At 39.0% G+C, this 15,416-nt stretch overlaps 1 protein-coding gene and 1 long non-coding RNA gene across 2 annotated transcripts in view; both read right to left on the bottom strand.

Moving 5' to 3' along the window:
- Nucleotides 1-9,515, bottom strand: part of LOC126963006 (aldo-keto reductase family 1 member C1) — a 1,156,278-nt gene extending 1,146,763 nt beyond the window's left edge. Inside the window, exon 1 of the mRNA XM_050804865.1 lies at nucleotides 9,507-9,515. The gene's annotated coding sequence lies outside the window, so the exon portion shown is untranslated. The remainder of the gene's footprint in view (nucleotides 1-9,506) is intronic.
- Nucleotides 9,516-12,871: 3,356 nt separating this feature from the next.
- Nucleotides 12,872-13,635, bottom strand: LOC126963020 (uncharacterized). The gene is made up of 2 exons (XR_007728894.1): nucleotides 13,348-13,635; nucleotides 12,872-13,106 (listed from the first exon to the last, which is right to left on the bottom strand). It is a non-coding gene; the product is annotated as an uncharacterized LOC126963020 (long non-coding RNA).
- Between the last annotated feature and the right edge of the window lie 1,781 nt (nucleotides 13,636-15,416).

The raw sequence follows: 15,416 nt of genomic DNA, 5'->3' as shown, positions 1-15,416 counted from the left end.
CACGATCAGAATTTGTGAATCACTCAGGAGTTACAAAAAGTCAAATCACAAAAGGCATGCTTTGCTCTGCCTTGCTTGCTTATGAAATCATAGTTTCTTAGAAGGATTAAAAATATTGATGTTAACCCACAGAGTATGTGAGGTAGACTTACCAAAGCAACAATGACATCTATCAAACAGACACACTCAGTACAGGCATGAGACTGCCTTTAAACATTATTAGCTGATGTTGAAGATAACACGCTCACTGTGTCCCATTTCTAATTTATTTTTTGAAAAGGAAAATGTATTTGATATTTGATCATTCCTAATGATTATATCTGGTTAGGTTACCACCACATTGCTGAAGAATTTTGGTACTTGCTGTTGTCTTAAAACAATTTAATATTCCATACTTGAGGTGTAGCTAAGCTAAACTTCAGATTCTTTGTTGTCTGAGGAATTAACTCTTAAAAAGAAGAAAATAGGCCGGGTGTGGTGGCTCATGCCTATAATCCCAGCACCTTGGGAGGCCAAAGCGGGCAGATCACAAGGTCAGAAGACTGAGACCATCCTGGCCAACATGGTGAAACCCCGTCTCTAGTAAAAGTACACAAAAAAATAACGGTATGGTGGCATGTGCCTGTAATCCCAGCTACTCAGGAGGCTGAGTCACGAGAATCGCTTGAACCCAGGAGGCGGAGGTTGCAGTGAGCCAAAATCACACCACTGTACTCCAGCCTCCAACAGAGTGAGACTGCGTCTCAAAAAAAAAAAAGAAAAAAACAAAAAGAAGAAGAAGAAGAAAATAAAGTTATAGTCTATTTGTGCAGCCCACTCAAACTAAGATGCAAATTTTGTGGTGAATGATAAATATTCTTAAGTAATTTATAACACAATATTTAAATATACTTCATAATTAAGAGCTGGAATAAAATGACAAAGGGAAGAATCTGCTTCGATGTATTCTGTCCATGCATTCAAGTTCTTTGGAAAATCGGTGTTTCTGATATAGGAGATAATAATTCTCCTCTGTGTGGATTGATAAAAAGGAAAAACCCCAGTTCTTTCAAGTTATGGTCATATTTGTTTGGTCCAAATTAAGTTAAAATCTTCTTTTGATAGAAAAAGTTAGATGAGTAGGTAAAGCATATCCCTTAAGCATTATGTGATGAGGAAATAGACTGAAAAGGATAAATGCTAGCCATAACATTTACTGTATCCAAAAGCCACATCAATTAGCACAGGCTTATAGCACCAATGAAATCATGTAACCTGGAGAAAATAAGACATTTTGATAATGATGAAAATATGATTTAAAAATTTCTGGGTGACTAATGTTTATAAGAACAACTGGAATCTCCACTGAAGTAATACCAAAGGCAGATTGACAGGGAGAAAAACTTGCATAATGATCATACACAGTGTTCAATGCATCATCTCAAATGCACGTCTTTCAGGGTTTAAGAGTTTCTAATTTCCAATGAACAGTAGCATTGATAATCCAACCCTTTGTCCACTAGCAATTACAGTCATTGGTAATGTGACACATCTAAAATAACCTCAATCACCCCAGAAACTCAGCATTCATGGCTAGCTCAACAGCAGAACAAATGAATAGCCTAGAGAGTTGACTATTCTACTGAGCGTTTCATTAACCCAAATATGTCTCAGGACATAAAAGAAGAAAGAAAAGTCTACAACTAAGTAACTCTCAAGGGACTGATTAGACAATAAAGTGCTTTAAAATTTCTGAGTAAAGCAGTTATTACACGATTACAAACTTAATAAATCTGCCTAATGTACTGAATAATTCTGCCTTAAAAAATCACCAAAGAAGCAATAAGAAAATGAATTAACTTTAAAATGGCATCAAAAATATTTTCCAACATCCAGGAAGATCACGCGGCTTCAATCCAGTGACCATTTTGGTTGAAAATATTGACAAATCATTTTGTATGAAAGCCACTCGAATGAGATAATATTTGCAAACAAAAATTAAAATGTGGCTTCTGTATCATCTGTCACCCAGGCTGGAGTGCAGTGGTACGATCTGAGCTCAATACAGCCTCAACTTCCCAGATGTATGTGGTGCTTCCACCTTAGCCTCCTGAGTGGCTAAGACCACAGGCCCAAACCACCACATCCAACGGAAAAGTAATTGCGGTTTTTGCCATTGAAAGTAATGGTGAAAACCACAATTACTTTTGCACCAACCTACTAATTATTTTTTTGTTTGTTTTGTTTTGTTTTGTTTGTTTGGTAGAGACAGGTTTTGCCATGTTGCCCAGGCTGGTCTCAAACTCCTGGGCTCAAGTGATCCATTTGCCGCAGCCTCCCAAAATGCTGGGATTACAGGTATGAGCCACTATGCCTGGCAGGTAATTTTAATCCTATCCAACTTTTAAATAACATAGTATTATTATTAGATATTCTTATTTAATTTAATAATGTAGTTAATACAGTATTTTTTACATCATGATTACTGTACACACATACAAGTATAGATATGTATATAAACATAGAGACAAATTTAATTTTCAGAGTATAGACTTCCTGCAGACAAACATTCTTTCTGGCTTACTCAACACTCTATTCCCAACACCTAGCAAAATGCCTGGCACATGGTCAGTCCTTGAAAGTATTTGGGGTGAATAATATATATTTAGGACTTGCATCTATTTGAACAGCCCTAAAAGTGGAATTAAAGTTGTACTGGAATCTCAGCACTGTAGAGCCTAGGAACCAATGTCTAATGCAACCTTGGAGGATCCGCCATACCCTCTAGATCCTCATGGGTGAAAGCGCCATAAATTCTGCATGGGTTCTGTGGTTGGGGAGTGTTTAATTGAGGTTGTCTTTGGACAGTACAATTGATTGTGTGTCTTCACGTCTTTGTACCAAATTGCATTGCCATGGGGTCAATCTCTGTGGATTAGTGCCTGACTGGCCAGGAAGATGACTGAGAACGTATCTCCTTCCTCAGCCAAGGGAGCTTCCACAGGGAGCAGTTGGAGGCTGTGCCAAAAGTGATTGGGAAAAGAGGGTATTTTAAATTGGGAGAATCAGCCAGCAAGGGACACACTGTGAACTTGAGACTAAATTTCTAAGGACTATGATTAAAGAGCTTTGTCCATATTTTATGGACAAATAGAATACTTCAATTCTTTTTCAAAGATCAACAATATTTTCCATAGCAACTATTTGTGCTTTTGATTAAGAATTATGTATTTGTCAGTCTTTTGCAGGTGCACTAAGCATCGTGAATATCATCACCGCCAAGACACAGTTCCTATTTCGTGGACTTTCTGTGCGTGCAGGGCCTACAAACAACAGCCTTAGGACAATTCTAGCCTGCTGCCTGTTTTTGTGTGACTGTGATCAAAGAATGAGTTCTATGTTTATAAATGGTTAAAAAAAATCAAACAGGGATACTATTTTATGGCATAAGCATTAAAATTCAAATTTCTGTGTGCAGAAATAAAGTTTTGTTGAAAAATAGCCACATTTGGTTTACATATCGCCCATGGAACTTTCTGCTATAATGGCAAGGTTGAGTACTTTCAACAGAGACTTTATGGTCCACGAAGCCAAAAATATTTACTATCTAGCACTTTACAGAAGAAGCGTGGTGACCCCTGGAAAGGTTGAAGAGATAGTTATGTAAGTGATGAGTACAGTTGATAACTCTTCACTGTTTGTTACAGCAGCAAAGACCACCTAGTAAGAATTCTACAAAATTTTACTTCAGCCTCACAAAACTAGAAGATATGGCATGCCTGTATATTTTCCGAAGATACCTGACTTTTACTAATTCAAACAGATTGTTTTCACTTTTCCTAAATAGCGAGAAGCCATCATCACTCAAATCACATGATTGACTATAGATCCATCTCTATTAGGTCATCTTTGAGGTGACCCAATAGTGTTCCTCGTTTATATTACCCAGTGGTTTGATGATTGACCAGCAAATATGCAACTGGAATCAACAAATAGATATATTAAAACTAAATTAAATATCATCCAGGAATAACATTTTTCAACCATCAAGCTTATTGTAAGGACCATATACAAAAATCGGCTCAAAATAGATTAAAGATTCAAGTTCCAAAACTTTGAAATGACTAGAAGAAAACACAGAGGAAATTCTTAAGAACATTGCTCTGGACAAAACAGTTATGTCTGAGACCTCAAAAGGAAACAACAAAAGCAAAAATAGACAGATGGGATTATATCAAAGTAAAAGGTCTGCACAGCAAAGTAAACAATCAACAGAATAGAGCAGAATGGGAGAAAGTGTTTGAAAACGATCCATCTGACAAGGGATGAAATAGCCAAGAAACAAATGATCCCATTAAAAAATGGGCTAATAAGCTAAATCCCTCAGAAGAAAACATACGAATGGCCAACAGATATATGAAAAAATGCTCATCATCACTAATCATTAGAGAAATGCAATTCAAAACCACAATCAGATATTTGTCTTACCCAATTTAGAATGGCTGCTATCGAAAAGACAAAAACTATTAATAGCAAGTTGACAAGAATGTGGAGTAAGGGGAACTCTTATACATGCGTAAGAATGTAAATTAGCACAGCCATTGTGGGAAACAGTCTGGAGTCTCCTCAAAAAAACTAAAAATAGAACTGCCAGAGGACCCTGCAATTCCATTATTGAGTATATATTCAAAGGAAAGACAATTAGTATGTGGAAAAGATATCTGCACTTTCATGCTGATTGCAGCACTATTTACAATAGCCAAGATATGGAACCAGCTTAAGTGGATGGATAAAGAAAATGTGACGCGTTTACACAATGGAATCCTATTTAGCCATAAATGGGAATTAAATCCTGTCATTTGCAGCAACATGGATGAGCCTGGAGGACATGAAGTAAAATAAAATAGGCACAGAAAGAGAAATACTGCATGTTCTCACCCAGATGTGGGAGCTAGAAAAGTCATCTCACAGAAGTCGAAAGTAGAAGAGTGGTTCCAAGAGGCTGGAAAGAGTGCTAGGATGGGGATGATGAGAGGTTGGTTAATGGACACATAATTATACCTAGATTAGACGAGTAAGTTCCAGTGTTCTATAGTACTGTAAGGTGACTATAATGAATGACAATTTATTGTTTTGTTTGGTTTTGGTTTTGAGATGGAGTCTCGCTCTGTCATCCAGGCTGGAGTGCAGTGGCATGATCTCGACTCACTGCAACTGCCACTTCCGGGGTTCAAGTGATTTTCATGCCTCAGCCTCCCAAGTAGCTGGCGTTACAGGCATGCACCACCATGCCCCACTAATCTTTGCATTTTTAGTAGAGACAGGGTTTCACCATGTTGTCCTGGCTGGTCTTGAACTTCTGACCTCAGGTGATCCACCCCCCTCAGCCTCCCAAAGTGCTGGGATTACAGGCGTGAGCCACCACACCTGGCCTGTATCTTTTCAAACAGCTAAAAAAGTAGATTTTGAATGTTCCCAACACAAAGAAATGATCAATGTTTGAGGTGATGGATATGCTAATTAGCCTGAATTGATCATTACATATCGTACCCATGTATCGAGCTATCACACTGTACTCCACAAATACGTACAATTATTACAGGTCAATTAAAAATAATAAAAATGTAAAAAAAGAAAATAAAGTAAAAACAACTAAAAATAACTTTCATAAAATCTTTATTACCGTGCCTAGCCCAATGTAGGTCCTTGATAAATAGTCACAGTGATGGTGATGATGATGATGGTATGAGTATGGTTGGTTATATAAAATAATTCATGATAAAAGCTTGGGCATAAAAGGAGACAAGGAAAAAAAGAGAAGATAGCAAAGACGTTCCAAATGTAAAAATAACTATACCATGGAATATTTTTCACTGGAAGCAAAGAAGGGCTGTGCACTTAGGGAACGAACTGGAAGACCTGCTGGAGAGTTTTAATGTCTAATTTTGGTAACTTTTATGGATAATCAAAAAACATCTTAACATTTCTATAGAAGGTACAATAAAAAACAGTATTTTTCTCTGAAACTATCATATAACTCTAAGAAATCAATAGAAAAATTAGTAAGTCCTTCATTAACATTAAAAACTGAAAATTCTTTAGTTTTTCAGTCTGATAAAAACACTTTTGCTTGAGTCTAAGAAAAATTCTTGAAACTTTGTAACGAACTCAAACCCCCCACTTCTCCCTTTGATCCCTGTGCGTGAATTACAGCATTGATTTGTAGTTGTTTTTTTGTCTTATATTCCTGTATATTTAGCTCCATCCTATAAATTATTGTTAAATTAGGTTTTTCTAAAACTCCATCTCATTATTATGAAATAATTATTTATTAATGAAGAATAATTATTAATATAATTAATAATACTTTTAAAAAATTTTTTTGAGATGGAGTCTCACTCTGTCACCCAGGCTGGAGTGCAGTGACGTGATCTCAGTTCACTGCCGCCTCCACCTCCCTCCACCTCAAATCATTCTCCTTCCTCAGCCTCCCGAGTAGCTACAACTATAGGCGTGCACCGCCATGTCCAGCTAATTTTTGTATTTTTAGTAGAGACAGAGTTTCACCATGTTGGACAGGCTGGTCTCGAACTCCTGACCTCAAGTGATCCACCTGCCTCGGCCTCCCACAGTGCTGGGATTACAGGCGTGAGGCACCCCGCCTGACCTAAAACTCCATTTCATTATGCAACTCTGCCATTCCAGAATTTCCATGGGCTTTTATGTTGGTTGCTACACTCAGTTAACTTCTTCATCACTTCCTATTGTAACTTAACTTACAATCTTTTCCATTATTCAGCTGTTGCTCCTAATGAACCTCTTTCATGTTAACTCTTCTTTCTACACATGATTATCACTCCCAGAACCGTGTTTTCTCTGCCATGTTCCTCTGGGTGGGCTCCACCCCCACCGTTTTCTTCTCTGCACAGGCATTTTCTGAGCCACGTCTTCCACAACACGACCTCTCCAATGTTGGTGCTTTTAGCATTTGTTTTTCTCAGTCATTTCCCCTCCTGTATTTCCAGTAACACAGTTTCAACTAGGAATGATCTCAATGGAAAGTTACATCTTGCTATCTAGTGAGTATGAAAAGAGTGACTCAGTATCATTTACTCTGCATCATCAAAATTAGTTCTGGCAAATCACCTCCAACACTTTTCTTCAACAATGCCTTTAACAAGTCCCACATTTAGTTAACAAAATAATAAGTTTTGTATCTGATTCATCTTGGAGGGCCCTTTGAGGCAAGTATATTGCCAACAATTAAACATTTTCTGAGTGCATGATTCAGAAATCTTGTTCTCATTTTTAGGAAAGCTGGAGCGAATTGGCAATACCTATTTTGAAAAATCTCCATTTGAAGATTATTATAGATATACCTCCTAGCTTGACTGTTGGGGCCATGGCCACCCATTTTGGTTTGCTCGTTTGTTTGCAGTGGTTCTCCACTGGAACATTAAATAGTCTTCCAGTTAGGCAATGTTCTAGTCAGTTTCTTCATCTTCATAGGGAAGCATAAATCTTGCCTTCTGTTTTGATTAACATAAAAGTAAATAGAGTTCTTATTACCAGAAGAGAATTTGTGCATGCTAATATTGCCAGATAATATAATCACTAGTTCTCTGCTGGTTGTTATGAAAAGGCAGACGCATTGGGAATTCTGGGAAGATACGGGGTAATTCTATCCCTCCAGATATTCTAAGCCATACTGTGAATACAGACGATCAGAAAGCTGTACATTTGAGCCATATTATTTTGCATTTTTTAAGTAAATTATGCATGATTTTATTTCTTTGCCTACATTGATGCACAAGAAACAGGCTATTGTTCATTGACAAGAGAATGGAAAATAAAATGTGCTCTATTAAAACACCAAAATACCACACAGCAGTGACAATGAATGAACTACCACAGTCAGCAACATAGGTAAATATGAAAATCTTAATGTTGAAAAAAGAATTAACAAAGGAATACAAATAGACCAATTTCATTTATATGAAGTTCAAAACTTATAAAAGTAGATAATACATTGTTAAAAAATGCCTGTGAAATAGATAAAAAATATTTTATAAGTGAAGCAAATAATAAGCACAAAATTTTAGCAAGTGTAAAGGGGCGTGCTATCAGGGAAGGGAAAACTAAAGACCTCAAAATATTGGCAAAGTTCTAATTTTTATGATGCATAATGATATACTTTATCAGTGTCTTTGTGGCTTTCATATATATGTATATATTTATACCATAAAATTTGTATTTGTATATATATGTGTGTGTGTGTGTAGTATAATGTAATAAACAAGAAGACCGAGGTGTCTCAAGCAATCTGCTTTGACGTCAGCCATGGGGGTGTTTGGGGGCGCTGTGCTGTTATCCCACATCTGCTGTCGGAGGCCTGTTGAGATGCTACTCACAGGTCTTAGAGCCAAGAAAAGTTAGTGACTCTACTGAGCAACAGGTTTGTTTTGAACTCTTGAACTCTTACAATGACACTTATTTCTTCTTTGTTCTAGTCAAAAAAGGAAGTTCAGAATCAAATCTATGGTTCCTTATAATTAACAGAACAGGATTGTATTGTGTGCACTTGCCACACTGACCTGAGTCTGACTGAGTAAACAAGAGCAACCCTTTGCCTTGCCTGTCATGACAAGCCCAGGGCATTTGGCCCTGTGGAATATTCAGGCTATAGTTTTTTAATGTTAAAACGTTTTGGAGAGACGGGGTCTCCCTAAAGCTGGTCTCAAACTCCTGGCTTCAAGTGATCCTCCCATCTGGGCCTCCCAAAGCCCTGGGATTATGGGTGTGAGCCACTGTGCTGGGCCATTGAACTTAAATGACCTTCGTCCTCTCCTCTTTCCCAGAGAAAGAGCCTCTTCCCACTTTCCTTCCTCTTCTTCCAGAGCAGGTTGTGTTAGGTTCTTTGAAAGCTCTGGGTTTGTCATGAGACACCTGGGGGAAGAGGCTGCAGACAGAGTCTGCGACTCACCCTTGCTGTGACCTTGCATGAATCACCCAGCCTTGCTGCTGTGCATCAGTTTCCTCATCTGCAAAACAGGAGGGTTTTAGAGCCTCTTCCTCATACACCGATGAATATTTAAGTGAGGTGTGTCAGGCAAAGCACTCAGGACAGCCCCTGACCAGCCTCTCCTGGTCTCCTAATGGTCCCATTGCTTCTTGTGTGCATGAAGCAGTCAGTGCCCCAGTTCCTCAACACCCATTAAGTTGCTATTGCTGCAGCATTTCAGTTATTTTAATCTTTGTTGCACTTTTCTAAAACATCAGTCGGGTTACACTGCATCTTTGCATATAATCCTGCAAACGCTGCCCGTCCTCAAGATCGAACGCAGTCCTTCATGGCCCTCAGTCAGCCACATCCCGCCTCTCTAGTCTTGGTGTGGGTTGTCTTCCTTAGGCTGGCCTTGGGTTTGAGCCTATCAATGAAATGCACAGAGCCCTGAGGGTGCCAGGCCTCTTCAGCCACCCTCAGGACAGCTGCGCACTCTGCCTTCAGAAGCCTCGCCCACCCTCACCCAGCCCCCACCCCGGCAAATCCAACCCCAGTAATGTGCTGTCAGCTCCCGCAGCCCACAGCCCCAGGGCAGCGTTTCTGTTCCTGTGCCCCTCGTGTTACGTTGCACCGGCTCTTCGTATTTTCTCTCTCTTGGACTAATCTTGCTTTGTTTGTATGTCAAGTGGCCGGGCCAGGCTCAGCCTGCATATCCATGCTGAATGAAGAAATACACTGAAAGGCACAAGATACTTACACAAAATGTACATATTTGCAGCACTTTAATTATCTCAGTCCATTAGCATAAACGCTGACAAAATTATAATAATGCCATTTAAGCATTTTGAAGACACTAGAAGCACAATGTATTCTTTTTAGACTAATGTCACCATTATACTTCATCTAATGGGCATTATCTGCCCTCTCACTTCTCTGAGTCACTAACATGCAGCTTGGAGGATTTGCGATGCATCGCATTGAGAAGAAATAATGTTTAAAGTGGGGTGAAATGATGCAGAAATGGCTCTGACCCAAGTGGACAAATACATCATTCTAGAAAATCGTGTCATTTCAGAACTGGACCCTGAGTTTCTTTTGCTTAAACCAAGAGAATGAATGGCTTTGAGGGCTCCCAAAATTATCTGTGTGACTCTTCTGTCTGGGAGTTAGAAGCTAGACGAAAATTCCCAGAGAATCACTTAGGTTTGAGAAGTGTCGAGAAATTACTGCAGAGCACTATTAAACTAATAAGAATGATTGAAACCATGCACAGATGTCAGAAACACACCATCGGTCACAAACACATGAAACAAATATGTTACATAAAAATGTTCAAGTGATGTAATTTTAATTTAATTGTTAAACCGTTCTGAATAATTGTGAGATGGTGAGTTTTTTTTTTTTTTTTTTAATTGGGGGGGATGAAAAACCAACACAAACACAGCAATTACTATATGCCAGGCATTGTTTAGTTGTTTTGAATATACTAACTGATTCCATCCTTACAAGAAATCTAGGAGGTAGGTGCCATATCTTGTGTAAGTAAACTGAGGCACAGGGAACTGAAGTATGAACAGGTGAAGCAGGGATCTGAACCAAGCCCTTGACTTGAGAGTGTTTCCCTTCTCCGAGGAAGTGTCACCCTCAACAAATACTGGAAACAGTTGAGTTGGCAACTTAGTGCTTCCATTAACTCCCTGTGGCTGAAACAGGGTTGGCAAATCGTCAAAGAAGGTAGAGAAATGGTCAATTACATGTGAGACTTGTGCATATGTGTGTGTCTTGTGAGTGTATTATTTTGTTGGGGGAAGAAAAGAGCACTAAATTACTTAGCTTGACAGTTAAAAAATACAAATAATATTAACAAATAACAAATGAGTGTGTATGTAAGACGGCTCTCAAAGGAAAGATTTATTTCAGTGTGAACATAAGTATTATAGAAATGTTGCATTATGAATGCCTTATTTGGTCAGGGTGAGACTGAGTTCTTTTAGAGTGGGATTTTTCCCTGGGTAATTGCAAACCACTCATCCCAATTGTGAGCACTGAAGGACTTGACAAGTTGTGTGGCTCTGATTTTCAATTTAACACAGTTGGATCAAATCCAGGAAATGCAGAAATGCTATTTTCCATGAAGCTAAGATTGACGACATTCCTACCCATGCAGTTTTAAAACAAAGTGAAAAATATCAGACAGTTTCACATTTACTCTAGCTCTAGATAGAAGCGCTTTACAATATAAGAGAGCTAGAGATACAAACGCATATGAACATAAATACCTTTAAAAATAAGTATGAGTTTTCCAGAAAGTATTTAGGCAGAGCAGGAATACAAGACAAAGACTGAGGCCACACTGTAATCTGTACAAATTGGGGAGAGAAAAGGCAGCACCATGCTGTTGTTGACATGTATTGATGAGAGAGTAGCTGGCATGGTGGAATTCTGTGGCACGGATTTAAACACCCTTGAGTCCCATAACTTTTAAAGATGTATGGGGTCCGCCATATACACTGAACCAACCAGGATGCTCTGAGAGAGTATCAGTAGCAAGTCCAGCCACTGCTGCGTTGTTGGCAACAGCATCCATGCTTCGAGGGAAATAGTCAGCTGCCAAGCAGGAACTTCCATGGGGAAGTCCTGAGAAGCAAGCAGAGTGGGGCCTCTGTGTTTTCCTGCTTTTAATGGAGTAGCTTATCTCTGCCCCATTGTCCTCAGCCTGTAATTTGTAAACTTGCTTTTGCTGATTGTCATCCTCTGTAAAATAGGCTCCTGCTGGAAGCTTCTGCCTGCCTTTGACAAGCAGCTAACTAATGAAGTGACTAGTTTATTTTTAACTAAAAATCACAATTCAACAACTAAACAATCTCAAAAAAACGACTTGAAAATTCAGAAAGTAGTTTGGTGTTGTAAAAAACCTGTATGTATTTTCTGTACTGGAGGAAGCAGGAGGGAATTGTTTATTTAAATTTTGTTCTTCTGAGAAGGAAGTCCCAGTTAAGTTGGTGTAGTTTTCAAATCCCTCATAGAGGAAACACTTAAACAAATGGTTTAATATTACTCAACAGGTCAGTCTATTTACATAGCTATTAACACTTATCAGCAGACTTAATACATTTTTTAGAGATTTAAAAAACAATTGGAAATTATTAATTTGAACGAGTTTAAAAATCAGTTTTACAGATGTATGACTGATGCTAGAATAACTCACAAAGATTCAATTATATATGTATAGAATACAATTTTCTTAAGTATACAAAACATTTATAAGAGGAATATATGTAAGACATTTTATGTCCATATCATGGGCAATTTTCAGTTCAATATAACAGATATTTAAGACAGATTTAGCTCAAAGTTTTATTAATTAGAATAAAAAAGTTAAAATGTGTTTAATACTAAATGACATCATTAATTCAACCAATTTAGTACCTATTGCTGAAAACTGTTGACTAAATATGCTAATTGTTTTGTGATTCTGTACAGCTTCATTGAGGTCTCTTAAGCTTTTGATCTTCATTTTCTTCAAAGACTATAAATCATGATACTTTTTAGTAATTTTTAAATTTTTACCTAATCTTTTTAATTTTAAATTTAATCCAATAGCAAGAATGTTTCCTGAGGGTGCAAATGAAAAAGAGCTGTGTGATATGCACATTTACTGAAACAAAGATGAATAAACCCGATGGCTTCCCTGCACAAGATTATAATCTAGTCTGCAGAAATTGGCAACCTAATATAAAATAGAGCAGATGATAATTTCACCATAGAGATGTCAATGTTTCGTGAATAGCTATCTATAATTCTAACCATTTTTTTGACCACAGTCAGGGAGACAATAAGACCTAGTTTTAGGAATGGTTCTTACAGATAATGAAAACTTGTTTGACATCTATTAAAGGAGCATTTATTAACCGCCTCTGGGTGAGGTGGAGACTGGCCCTGGGATGAAGATATGATGATGACAAGTGTGGTCCTATCACATGAAGGACAGTTGTACAGAGGAAGGGTGAGAGCCAGTGCCAGCATCTCGACACCATATGTAACACTTCTTCCTCTGCCCCAAACCAAGAAACAACCGCCCGGGTTCCTTCTCAGGAATCTCAGACAGAGGGATCAGGTGTTGCTGGGGAGGAGGGATACACAGAATTCAAACACAGATGCATTTAATCCTTCTCAAAGTCTTTCCTATGAGTTCCTACGGTATGATGGCTGGATGTCCTCAAGAGCTACTCTAGAAACCGTCTTTAGATCTCAGAAACTACCAGGGATCCAGCTGGCCCCATTCTCCCCTGCTACCCTCCTGCAGATGTACATCTGTGGATGACACTTAGTTTTCCCTGGACTGAGGGTGATGTAATACTTACCTCGTTGCATTAAACTGATGACTTACTGATACAGCATCAAAAACAGAAGCCACTACAGTGAACCCTTCTTAGTCCTGGGTGGAGAGTCGTGCATTGTACGCGGGTTGGCTCCTTTTGTCCTCAGAATAATCCATGAAGTAGATAGTTGCATCATCCTCCCTGCAGGTTGGCAGCTGGAGTTCACATGGCTTTAAAGAAATAATGTGTCCCAGACTATACCACGTGTGGTGACCAAGTGGAACCCCACCGGGGCGGCCTCTCTTCAGGTCTTGGGGTGTCACTATTACTCCCATTCAGAGGCTACAGGACAGCCCTGGCAGCATCCTTGGGGCGTAACAGCTGCTCAGAAGAATCCTTGTAATCCCCAGCTCTGAATGAAGGATTACTGGAGCAGTTCAGGACAAGCTGGAGGCCTTCCGAACTGGTGTTGGTCTGAGTCAGGGAGCCTTGGGAGCACTTTAGGTAAACTCTGGAATATCGTTGTTTGGTTGGTTTTTTTTTTTTTTTCTTTTTCTTTCTCTTTTCTTTTCTTTTTTTTTTTTCTGAGACATGGTCTTGCTGTGTTGCCATGGCTGGAGTTCGGTGGTGCAATTGCAGCTCACTGCAACCTCAACCTCCAGGGCTCAAGCAATCCTCCAGCCTCAGCCTCCCAAGTGGCTGGGACTATGGGTGGATGCCACCGTGCCTGGCTAGCTTTTAAATTGTTTTGTAGAGACAAGGTCACACTATGTTGCCCAGGCTGGTCTCAAACTCCTAGGCTCAAGCAATCCTTCCACCTCAGCCTCCCAAAGTGCTGGGATTACAGGTGTGAGCCACCACACCCGGCTACTTCAAAATATTTGATAGCACCTGTGCCCACGACATCTCAGGGCACCACCCTCCCTGACAGACTCTCTGGTACAGGCACGAGATGCCTAAGGGTTTATTTTCCACCTGCCAGCTGTTTGATAGTCTAGCTTTCCAGGAACGCGGCCTCCCGTCTGGACGCTGCGTGTCTTTTCTAAACTGTTCCATTCATGTCAGCTCTGGTTGTCTACAGACCTTTATTTTTCTGCCTCTATAAAGATTCTGTCTTTCCCAGTGGGATTCTCAGAAAATGTCTTGTCTCTTTTTCAAGACTAGCCAGACACTGTCTTCAGGAAAAAAAATCTCCTTTCAATTGATTTCAAATAATGCTTTATACTTTGATAAGCATCTTTAAAAGAAAGACATAAACTTGCCTCCAGGCTCTGCAATATTAGCCAGTGTTTAGAGAATAAAGATACTGACAGAAAGAGTTTTGTATTTCAGTGATGGTCTATTACATTTCCTTAAACATCATCCTCATCCACTTGATGAGTGGTAAGATATTTTCATCTCTTTCCTTTCATAAACTATGACCATTGAATAAAGTTAAAGCATTGAACAAAAAGATAGGATATTTGGCTGTGGTCTTCATCCTGAAGAAAGTGATTAACCATAGGACACTTTTAAGTTTAATTCAATGTCTCTTCTTTCGTAAAATGGGAGTTATAGTACATGAACTTCTTCACAGAGTAATTGTATGGAAAATGATTAATTCACATAAAAGTTATGAAAATGGAGACACTAACACCAAACTGTTATATATGAAACTCCTTTCTTTCTCTTTTCTGTTTCTGTTTTATTTTTGTTGTTTTTGAGATAGGGTCTTACTCTGTTGCCCAGGCTGGAGTGCAGTGGTGAGATCTCAGCTCACTGCAAACTGTCTCCTGGGCTCAAGCGCTCCTGCCTCAGTCTCCTGAGTAGCTGAGACTGCAGGTATGCACCATCATTCCTGCTAATTTTTTGTAGAGACAGGGTTTCACATATTGCTTAGGCTGGTCTTGAACTCCTGGATTCAAGCGACCTGTCTGCCTCAGCCTCTTAGAGTGTTAGGATTAGAGGCATGAGCCACCACCCCCGGCCGTTCCTTAATTTTTGAGGAAATTGGCTGTCTGGTCACTTTACTGTAATTACAAATTGATTCTCATACTTCCATTGCCTTGTACCTTTGCTGAGCAGACATTTAGTAAGCGCTTACTAAACAAAACGAAGCTGTTTTATTTCTA

Source organism: Macaca thibetana, chromosome 9 (assembly GCF_024542745.1).
Source record: "Macaca thibetana thibetana isolate TM-01 chromosome 9, ASM2454274v1, whole genome shotgun sequence".
Lineage (NCBI taxonomy): Eukaryota > Metazoa > Chordata > Mammalia > Primates > Cercopithecidae > Macaca > Macaca thibetana.
The sequence above is the reverse complement of the archived record's forward strand: the minus strand, read 5'-3'. Positions and strand labels throughout refer to the sequence as shown.